The sequence below is a fragment of the Gossypium arboreum genome, chromosome 12 (assembly GCF_025698485.1).
Source record: "Gossypium arboreum isolate Shixiya-1 chromosome 12, ASM2569848v2, whole genome shotgun sequence".
NCBI lineage: Eukaryota > Viridiplantae > Streptophyta > Magnoliopsida > Malvales > Malvaceae > Gossypium > Gossypium arboreum.
Window position 1 is genome coordinate 18,891,956 of NC_069081.1, and position 11,586 is coordinate 18,903,541.

General features: G+C 33.6%; 1 non-coding gene across 1 annotated transcript; it reads left to right on the forward strand.

Moving 5' to 3' along the window:
- The first annotated feature begins 9,336 nt into the window (after positions 1-9,336).
- On the forward strand, positions 9,337-9,442 carry LOC128285943 (small nucleolar RNA R71). The gene has a single exon (XR_008276490.1). It is a non-coding gene; the product is annotated as a small nucleolar RNA R71 (small nucleolar RNA).
- Positions 9,443-11,586: the final 2,144 nt, after the last annotated feature.

An 11,586-nucleotide genomic window follows, 5' to 3' on the forward strand; every position in this document is an offset into this window, starting at 1 on the left:
TGATGTTTTATGTTTGCTTATATGGTTATGTTACTTGCTATTTGCATGTGAGCTTACTAAGCATTTATGCTTACTCCTCCTTTTCATTCCTTGTAGTGTTGACAAGCCAGCTCGAAATCGGAAACGGTCGGAGGCACGCTCACACTATCCGTATACCATCTTGGCATAATGGCTTGTATATTTTGAGTATGGCATGTATAGCATTATAATCATTTTGTATATATGGTCTTATGATATGGTTATTGAGTGGTATGGAAATAGAAATGCTTGGTAATGATTAGCCATTGGAATGGCTAATCATGATCATATTTGGTATTATGTATGTCAAATTGCTAGCTAATCCATGGAAACCATGAAATAGGTAAAATTTACCATAAAATAGATTCAGACAGCAGCAGTGACGTGAGTTTAAAAAATCACTAAAAATAGTAGAAATGGAATTAAATAATGAATAAGTTATGGAATCGAAGCTTGATGAGTCTATTTTCATATGGAATAAGCGAAACAGGTATATGAGCTATATTTTATGAGATGTTTAAATTTTTATAAAATAGGGCCAGAGCGATTTCTGGATCCCCTGTTCTGACTTTGGAAATTCACCATAAATTTTACAAAGATAATTAGAAGTCACGCTTTATATGTACAGATTCCTTATTGAGTCTAGTCTTATTAGAGACAAACGGCATAGTCATTGAAGCTCTGTACAGGGAGATATCTGATTCGTAATACACAGAGGTCAGAGTAGTTGAACCCTGAAACAGGGGAGAATTTAACTAATAAACTGTACTAATTGGCCCAACCAAAAATTCTAGAAAAAAATTAGTAGATATATATATGAGTCTAGTTTCAGGAAAAATTTACAGAATTGGATTTCGAGTTTCGTAACTCGAGATATGATTTTTAAAGCGACTGTGATGCAGTTAGCCAGCTTGTCTGGAAATTTTAAAATGAATTGTATGAGCTATTTAATTAATGAATTAAGTCCGTTAACACCTCGTGTTCGACTCCGGCAACGGTATCGGGTATGGGGTGTTACATTAATACATTCTACAGATATGGTCACTTGAATTGACTAATTACCATTTTGTTTCAAGTTCAAAGTTCGGCTAAAACACATATATACACTAGTAATCAAATACTAACATTTGCACTTCACCTTAATAGCTAACTTAGCAACCCTTAATTTAACATATAATTATTCATAACAAAATTAAAGCATCCTCTCCATTCCATCAATTCAAAACACATACATTACTCAATAGTATTCAAAGTCACATTCGGCCTTAGCACACAACTTCTTTACTTCATCTAACATGAACAACAACTATATTTCTCTTCTACTTCCTACCATGGCCGAATGCTTCATGAAGTTGCTAAGACCTACCTTTTTCAAATTCTCACACACACTCACATCCAATCCTTTTTGTTGAGCACTCAAACTCTATCATCTTCATACCTCATCAACACAACATCAAACACCAACCAAGAAGACAACCCCCATGGCCGAGTATCATCTCTCTCACATAGCAAAGATTTAAACCATGGGCTAGGTAGAACTCAAGCTATCAACTAAAAATATACATGAATCTCATGGAGCAACATCAAACGTACCTTAGCCTAGTTACATGCATGGCCGAACTTCTTCAACCTTTCTTCTTCCTTTCTTCTTAGAATTTTCGGCCAAAGATGTTAAAGGATGAACACATTTTTTTCTTTTCTTTTTTTTTTTCATCACCCTTCATCCCCTTATTTTATTACTAACTCTTTTATTTTATTCTTTCCAACATGAAACATTAACACACCATGCTTAAAATATGCTATGACCCATAGCATGGCTGGCCACTAGCTCAAATTTTGGGCAATTTGACATGCAAACCTATCATTTCTATAGCATGCATTAATAGGCCACTTTAAATTTGCCTAGCACATTTCTAAATTTTTCACATAAGTCCTATTTACTAAAATTCACCTACAATTAACAAAATTCAAATATGAAATTTTCACACATGCATATATACATATAATAAGCATCAAATATGACAGTTAATTATTTTTATGACTCGGTTTTGTGGTCCCGAAACCACTTTCTGACTAGGGTCAAATTAGGGGTGTCACAGTTTTCCAATGGGTATTATACAAAATTATTCTCCCATTCCATGAAACTAAGGTTTCTAACTCCTCTATTACTGAACATTCCTCTGATCCGATCAGAAAATTTCATTACTTTAAGAACATTAAATGTTATCTGCTCATCTTGAACTCTCATTGTAAGTTCACCTTTTTGCACATCTATTAATGTTCATCCCGTGGCTAGGAAAGGTCTCCCATGGATTGTAATATCCCGAATTAGGGCCTAATCGAAATAGTGGTTTCGTGACCATAAATCTGAGATAGAAATAATTATTTTATGATTATTTTGTGGTCTATGATATGATTACATGATTGTGTGAAAATTTTGTGAAGAAATTCTATGCATAAAGTGCTTAATTTGAAGTTAGGGACTAAATTGAATAAGTTGTAAAACTTGCATTCTAGAAGTTTCTAGTATGAAATTGCATTGAAATATTAATTAGGAGGTCTTAAATAGAAATTTGACCAATTTCAAAGTTTATAGACATGAATGGATTTTTTGGAAAGTTTAGTAGTAAGGGTATTTTGGTCATTTAGGGGTAAAATGAATTAAAATACAAAATTAAAAGCCAATTTTGCTCATCTTCTTCACCATGGACGTGTATACCAAGGGAGACTCCATGGATAGGGTTTCCAAGCTTCCAAGATCAATTGTAAGTCCGTTCTAGCCTCGTTTTTAATGATTTTTATGTTTTTGGAGTCCCGGTAACTTGATTTAGCTTATGCTAACAATATTTCAACCTAGGGTTCATATTTGGAAAAATACCCATAGGTGAAATTTGTGTATTTTGGTGTTTTATGATAGAATATGAGATTTTAAATTATGTTAGACAACTTGTGCTACTCGGTTTTAAGTGAAAACGAGCAAAAAGGCTTAATCGATAAAAATACCTAATAGTCATAAGTACATGTTAGAGTGAGAATTTGATGTTTCCATAGAAGGGAAAAATGATCAGCGTGTCATAAAACATAAGAAAATAGGATGAAGTTTAATTTCCGAACCTTGGGGCAAAAGTACAAATATGCAAAAGTTTAGGGGTCAAAATGAAATTCTTTAAAAATATGATTTTTGGACCCGCATGAATAGTGTGTGTGACATCCCTAAAGTGACCCTAGTCGGAAAGCGATTTCGGGACCGCTAAACCGAGTCACTAAATCATTTGAGTATGATAGTTACTATCTAAATATGTGAAAATGCATGTGTGAATTTTTAATTCTTTGATTTAGTTAATTTGAATGTGAATTGAAAGAAAAGGGACTCATGTGAAAGGATTCAATTATATGTGGCTAATTTTAAGAGGTTAATAAAGGAATGAAGTAAAATAAATGGAGTTGCATGTCAAATAATCCATTTGACAAGGATAGTGGTAGCCATGACAAAATTATGGGCAAGGAAACATGTTTCCAACATGTTATGTTAGTGGGGTATGTAGAAAACAATAGAATAAAAGCTAGTAATAAAGAAAGGGAAAAAAGGAAAATGATGATAGCAAAAAAATGTGTGGATGCCTCCCCCATTTGCCGTGAAGTGAACAAAGAAAAGAAAAAAAAGTGTTCATCTTTGAACATGCTTGGCGAATTGAAGAAGAAAGCAAGAGAAGGTTTGGTCACCCTTGAGCTTGAATTAAGGTAAGTGAGTTCATGTTAGTTCTTGAAAGGTTAGCATACTTTAAGCTAGCTACTAAAATTTCCTACTTAGCCATGTCAAAATCTTGGTTGTGTGGTAATATTGGGTAATCGGCCATGGAAGAAATTGAGGAAAAGGATTGTTGTCTTTGTGTTGTAATGAGTATTTGTGGATGGGTGAAGTTTGAGTTAGTTAAGTGTTCATGTAGATGGTTTGGGTGATAGGAAAAAATCGGCTTGTGTGTGTATGGATAGTTGCCGAATGTGTGTATAGTCAAAGAAGAAATCCTTAAAGTGTCTAGTTAATTGATGTTAGGTAAATGGTGTGTTTAAATTATTTAAAATAAAATAATTGTATGAGTATTAAGGATGGTACATGAATTGACCTTAGAAGAAATTTTAGTATAATATGCTTGGATGTTAATAGGTTATTGCTTTAATGACCGGGTGTGTCAAGGATAATGCATAGACTAATTGATTAATATGTGTTAAGGGAAGGTGAATAAATGTCTATTTGATAAGCTATATATATATTCGGCTATGAAGGCTGAAGGTTAAGTCATAGAGATTTTGGTGATATTCATATTCGGTCATAAGGGTTATATGTGTAACTTGGCTATGTGGGTTACGAGTTAAGGTAAATTGCTTATTTGATATGGGTATTCGCCATAAGCTAGCATGATGGGACTTTAATAAGATAAATTTGTTTGAATTAGCCCAAGAGCTTAGAGGATCAAGTTGGACAAGGGAAAGAAAAGTAATTGAATAGTGTTGAAGACATTCGACAACATCCGAGGTAAGTCATTAAGCATATATTTGGTATTGATTTAAATGATCATAATATATATGCAATTGTGTTTAATGAATTGATGTGTAAATGGAAATGTATGTGTATGGAATGATGCCATCGTTGAATGTATAAAGGTGGTAAATTGCATAAAGTATTGGTCTCGGCACTAAGTGTGCGGGTATAAATGGACACGGTGACAAGATTGGCACTAAGTGTGCGGGTATAAATGGACACGGTGACAAGATTGGCACTACGTGTGCGGGTTTAAAATTGTACAGCACTAAGTGTGCGAATTTGATTATATAGCACTATGTGTGCGAGCTGATTTTATAGCACTAAGTGTGCGGATTCACTATATGCTCTTGCATTACAATTGGCACTGAGTGTGCGACATTATTGAGTTAATCCCGGACAGCGGATCGGGTAAGTACCTTGAGCTCATGACGAATAGGCAATATGTTCATGCTCGGGGTTGAGCTTGGTAAGCTTTAAATCTATGTGATGATTGCAATTGTGTGATTGTGGTGAAAATGAGTTAGTGTGTGAAAATGCCTCAAATATCTTATTGTGTAGAATATGAAATGTGGATGTATGACTTGGTATGAGATTGAACCGAAAGGTCCGAGGAATTATGGTATAGTTTCGGTATGGATGAGTACCTAGCCTCGTTTATTGTTTCATGTTGTGATAACTTTATTAATGGATGGTGGTTGAATGCTTATGACTTACTGAGTTATAAACTCACTCGGTGTTTTCTTGTCACCCCTTTTAGGTCTCTTGGACTCATATTGTTTTTGCGTTTCGGAACCGTCGTTGAAGTCATCACACCGGCTGGAAATCTTTTGGTATTGTCTTCGTAGTTGAACTAGGAGAACATTTGGCATGTATAGGCTATTATGTTTTGTTGAATTATGGGTTGTAAACTTTAAGCCATGTGAAAATGGCCTATGTGGTCGTTGAGTGGGATGCTAGAACCTATAGCCACGAGTCTTAGAAACTTTAATTTTGATAAGGTGGCCATAATTTGTGTCATGTATGATGGATGATTAGTAAGGTCAAGGAAAGATTCATGAAATTGGCATAGTCTACTGCAGTAACTGTTGCAGACAGCAGCAGTGATATGAGATTGAAAAATCACTAAAAATAGTAGAAGTAGAATTAAATAGTGAATAAATTATGAAATTGAACCTTGATGAATCTATTTTCATATGGACGAAACGAAACGATCATATGAGCAGTATACTGAGAGATATTAAAGTTCTCGTGAGACAGGGCCAGAACGGTTTCTGGATCCCCTGTCTCGACTTTGAAAATTTACTATAAATTATCCAGAAAGAATTGGAAGTCATGCCTTATATTTGAAGATTCCATTTTGAGTCTAGTTTCATTAGAAACAAACGTAACCAGTATTAAAGCCCTGTACAGAGAGATATTCAAGTTGTAACACGCGAAGGTCAGTGTAGTCGACCCCTGTAACATGGGTGACTTCAACTAATAAACTGTACCAATTGGCCCAACCAAAAATTCTAGAAATAAATCCATGGATGTATATATGAGTATAGTTTCAGGAAAAATTTACGGAATTGGTTTTCGAGTTCTGGAACTCGAGATATGATTTTTAAGGTAACAGTGACGCAGTTAGCTAGCCTGCCTGAAACAAAATTTCATAATTTCCAAGAGGAAATAAGGAAGTAAGCGGTAACACCTCGTGGTCGAATCCGGTGACGGTCACGGGTTTGGGGTGTTACAGTGTGACTAATTCTTAGGCTAAATTTGATATTATAGATGAAGGAAATCGAGATTCGGGCTTAAATCGGGAAAAAACAAGGTTATGGACTAAAATGGTAAATTGTTGTTTCTGGATCGAGGTAAGTTCGTATGATAATAATAATGTAATGTTATGTTTGAATTATATTTCTTACTATTACTGCATATTTTTTATGATTTAATATATTGGAAAAGTTGATGGAATGGTGTTTATGATGTGGAAATATGACATGAAAGAATGTTACATGAAATGCAAGAAAATAAAGATACATGACAAGTGATATATGAAATATGTGATATATGTTATGTAAATTCTTAAAAGCTGATTTGATATTTGAGTTGTGTCTTATTATATTATGAATGGACAATTGGTACTATGGGTAATGACATCGACACTTCGAGTAAATTCGTACATAAATAATCTATCGATTCTTTTTATGTTATTATATTTTGATATCATATGAAATGTGGCTGCCTATCAAATGGTTATTTGATGTAAATTATGAATTTAAATTGATTACGGACAATTTAGTAAAATGTTTAAAAGTGAGGAATTTCCCGATTGAACCTTCGGAATAAAAACGATACGAATGATCTATTGTGAGGTCGCATGTGTAGTACTAAGTGCAGGCTACTATGCGTACCCGAAAACTGTGATCACGTGTGTAGTACTAAGTGCAAGCTACTACGTGTATCAGATGGTTAGGTCACGTGTGTAGTACTAAGTGCAGGCTACTATGCGTAGCAGATAGCTTTGGCTACAAGTGTGAAAATATGTGCAAGCAATTGACTATCAGTTATTATTCCGAAGAGTTCAACAGGAAAATCGATTAAGTAAAAATACAATTGAACATGATTATATGATGAATAAGTGTAGGTATATGTTTATGAAAAATTATGAGCAATGTGCTCGATAATTGGGTGAATTTCGATAAGACAAAATGGATTAAGTGGAATTATGTAAGAATGAATTTTAGTGGTAAAACAGTGTTGGACAGCAGCAGTTGCATGACTTTGAAAATTCACTAAAAATTGTGGAAGTTGAATAAAAACGAAAATGATATATGAAAATAAATCTTAATGAGTCTATTTTCACATGAAAGAAACAGGGGAATCAAAAGAACTCTATATTGTGTGATATTTGAATTCTTGTGAAATAGGGTCTGAATGAATTCGAGATTCCCTGTTCTGACTTTATAAATTCACCATAAATTGTACAAAAATTATTAAGAGTCATACCTTACATGTATAGATTTCTTGTTGAGTCTATTTTTAATTGAAACAAACTACATCATCGTTGGAATTCTTTACAGGGAGAAATTTGGTTCGTAGTGCACAGAGGTCAGAGTAGTTGTACTCTGAAACAGGGGAGACTTTAACTAATAAACTTTACTAATTGGCTAAACCAAAAATTCTGGAAATTTTATGGGAGAAATATATATGAATCTAGTTTCAAGGAAAATTAATAAAACTAAATTTGGAGTTTTTTAGCTTCAGATATGAATGATTTAGTAACTATAACTCGATAACACATCTTAACCTGAATATGTGTAATTGTACAATTATAGTGTTTTATCTTGCTTATTATTTTCATATGAACTTACTAAGCGTAAATCTTACCCATCCTCTCCATATCTTTAGTATTGGCAGGTCAGCTCGGGGTTGGAGATCGTCGGAGGCAAAATCACACTATCAAACTATCATTTTTGGGAAAATTAATTCAAATATTAGAAATATCAAGTGAGTGGCATGTATAGGAAGTTGGTTTGTGATATGTATTTTTATTATGATTTTGACCTTACGTATCACCGCATTGAGTTATCGTATATGATCATGAGATGTGGTCCTTATCCATTATGGTTTATAAGTTTAATTAATCGTGCCATGTCCTACGTTTTGATGTGATGATATAGTTAGCTTTGTTTGTTATGCATGTGTTCGAAAAGTTTTGAATTAAATGAAATTTTATGGCCCCGTTTTCGTCTATGTGTATTGTTAAGTCTGGTAATGCCTCGTACTATGTTCCGGCCTTGGATACGAGTAAGGGGTGTTACATGGATGATCGACACTTCCTTATATGCTTCAAAATAAAAAATAATAAAATCAGTAGGAAAAATAAACTTCTGTATACATACTAGAACATCCTCGATCTTTCCTTCTATGTATGCTAAAGATCGATCCGCCAATTGAAGTGTCATAGTCATGGGTCTTACTTCACCTATTCCCAACATCTTAAAAATAGACTTGGGCATCAAGTTGATGATCACCCCTAAATCACATAAAGTTTTACCACATTAAGATTCTCCAATATTACAGGGTATAGAAAAGCTTTTAGGATCCTTCATTTTTAGAAGTAGCTTGTTCTGTAAGAACACACTGCACTCCTTTATTAGTGCTACAGTCTTGAACTCACTAAGCCTATTCTTCTTGGAAAAAATTTCATTCTTGAACTTGAAATAATTGGGCATTTTTTCTAAGGCTTCTACCAATGGTATATTTATGTAAAGCTGCTTTAGAACATCCCAAAACTTCCTGAATTATACCTACTATTTTTGTTGTTTGATTCTTTTTGGATATGGAGGTGTTGGAACCTTAGCTTAAATCGAACAACTTTTCTGAGGAATTGTATCTATATATGAAGAATGTGTTAGCTTATCAACATTCACTAGTTTAGATTTTACCTCTTCATACTTTTCAACATCTGCATGTCAAAGTGACATGGTGGCTGATCTGCAACATGAGTAAAATTCTTAGTAGTAAATTGTTTCAACATTGAAGTGATAGAAGATACCTGAGCTGAATGTGAAGTGAGGGCGTCTACTTTATGCACTCTGGCTACTCCTCTTCCTGAAGCTGCTTGGTTTTTTGGCCACTGGTAAATGTTACTAGCTATTCTCTCGATAATCTCGTAAGCCTCATTGTAAGACTTTGGCAAGAGACCACCATTCGCAAAAGCATCTACCACCAACCTTGTGTGTGCTTTGAGATAATTATAAAATGTCTCCAACTTGGTACAATATGGAATCCCATGGTGAGGGCACTTACGTAGTAACTCTTTGGATCTTTCCCATGCCTCGTATATGGATTCATCATCCATTTGTTGAAAAGTAGTGATCTCATTCTGCAAATTAGCATTTTTTCTAGGTGGGAAATACTTTACTAGAAAGCATTCAGGTAATTCTTGTCATGTTGAAATTCAATGTGGTGACATCAAATTAAGTCATGCTTGTGCTCGATCTCGCAATGAATACAGAAACAACTTCGATCTCAATGTGTTTTTAGTTACACTGATTGTCATAAAGGAATCGATCATCTCCATGAATAGTCGAAGGTGAAGGTGCGGATCTTCTATGGGAATTCCATTAAATTGGCCTATTGTTTGAAGCATCTAAAACATCACAGGCTTCAATTCAAATTACGGTGCCTCAATCTTCGGTCTCCTAATTCCCAGATTAAGTTCATTAAAAAGGGGCACAGGGTATTGCCTTATAGCTCGATCCCTATCATCAGCAATAAGGATTGGATTATGAACATTAGTGGATCCATTCCTTTGAACATCATTTTGATTTTCAAGGTCCATTTTTGCTGCTTGTCTTTGGGCTAGTCTTTCTCGTTTTCTTTGTCCAAATGTTCACTCGATTTTAGAGCCTACAGGAAGTAGATCAATGATTCGATCTATGCTCATAAACACCTGAAAATAAATCATAAATAATAAATAATTAAAAATTAAAAATAATTAAAAAATAAATAACCAAATTGCAAGAAATAATTTTACAAATAATGATTAAATTAATAGTACCCAGCAGTAGCACCAAAAACTTGTAACACGTAGGTTTGTGCAAGTATACACAGTAATTATCAATTAATAAGTAAGTATAAGAGTTATCATCTCCACAGGGACTGTGTTTAAATGGATAAATTTAAAATTATTATTCACAAGTTGGTTAAGAAAAACATAATAATTTTAAGTGATAGGTATTAAATTAATTTAATAATGCAAGTTAACCTAAATGCAAATACAAATGAAATGTAATGCACGGTGAAGGTTTAGCAACGATTTTCACAAGTTTAATAATAATAACATAAATAAGCTAGAATAATTACAACATTTGACTCAATTCAATTTTCATCATGTTTAACAATGTTCAAAAAAATTCCATGGCAACTTGATCATTCATTAATTGTTAATCTCATTAAGTTCAACCGAATCTTATACTTGGAAAAAAAAATGCATAAACCAATGTCATAATTTAACTAAGGATTCCTTAGAATTTATGTGAAGTAACAGGGACAGATTAGGTTTCAAACAATTTAATTACATAAACCTAAAGTTATGCAAGGTAAAAAGTTCTCTTAGTCTATTACAAACATCTAATTTATTCTGATTAGGATATACATTAAGCATGCACCTTCCAATTATTGTGTCCATTAGTTATAATTTGATTAGGATTGAATGACTAATTCTAATGCATTCAAACATATTTCAATGCAGGAATGACCGCCTCCGGACGTACTAACATCCAGAGTGTGAATACTATAGCAAAAGATAAATATAAATGAGGCAATATCCGCAAGTATAAGAGTAAGGTTGTAATATAGTTACAATAGAGTAGGTGAGTACTCTAAGGATCATACCCAAAGGAGGCTAGTACTAGATGAATTTTAATCTAAACACCAAAAGATCTAATTAGTTCTTGAAATAGGTTATATTACGAAAATATAGATAACAGGGATTTTTAGGGTTTTTTTTATACTAATAGTAATAATAAGTTAATAAGTATCAGGAAATTAAAAGATGAAATTGATCAAATCTAATTATGTGTGATTAACTCGCTTTGATAATATTTATCAATTGACGCTTCAAGTTCCTCGTCAATCAACTAGTTGTTATCCTAGCAGAATCTTCCGATACGTCCACTAGATTAACAAGTAAAAAATGACTACTTATCTTTCAACCTCATAGTCCAAACCGATTTGGGGTTAAGGTGTTCATGGATAGGCCATACCAATTTTGCATTAATTCCAACCTTGACAACTTCCTAGGGTCGTCAAGCTTAGGGTTTATGTAACAACCCGTTTACAGTGAAATCAGAACAGTGGTTTTGGGACCACAAATTCTAGGTCATAAAAATTATTTTAATATCATTTTGTGGTCTATAGTATGCTAGAATTATGGTATAAAAATTTTGTTCAGAAATTTTACCATTTGTATGCTCAATTTGTGAAATAGGACTAAATCGCATAAAGTGCGAAAGTTGTGTTCTATTAGCTAA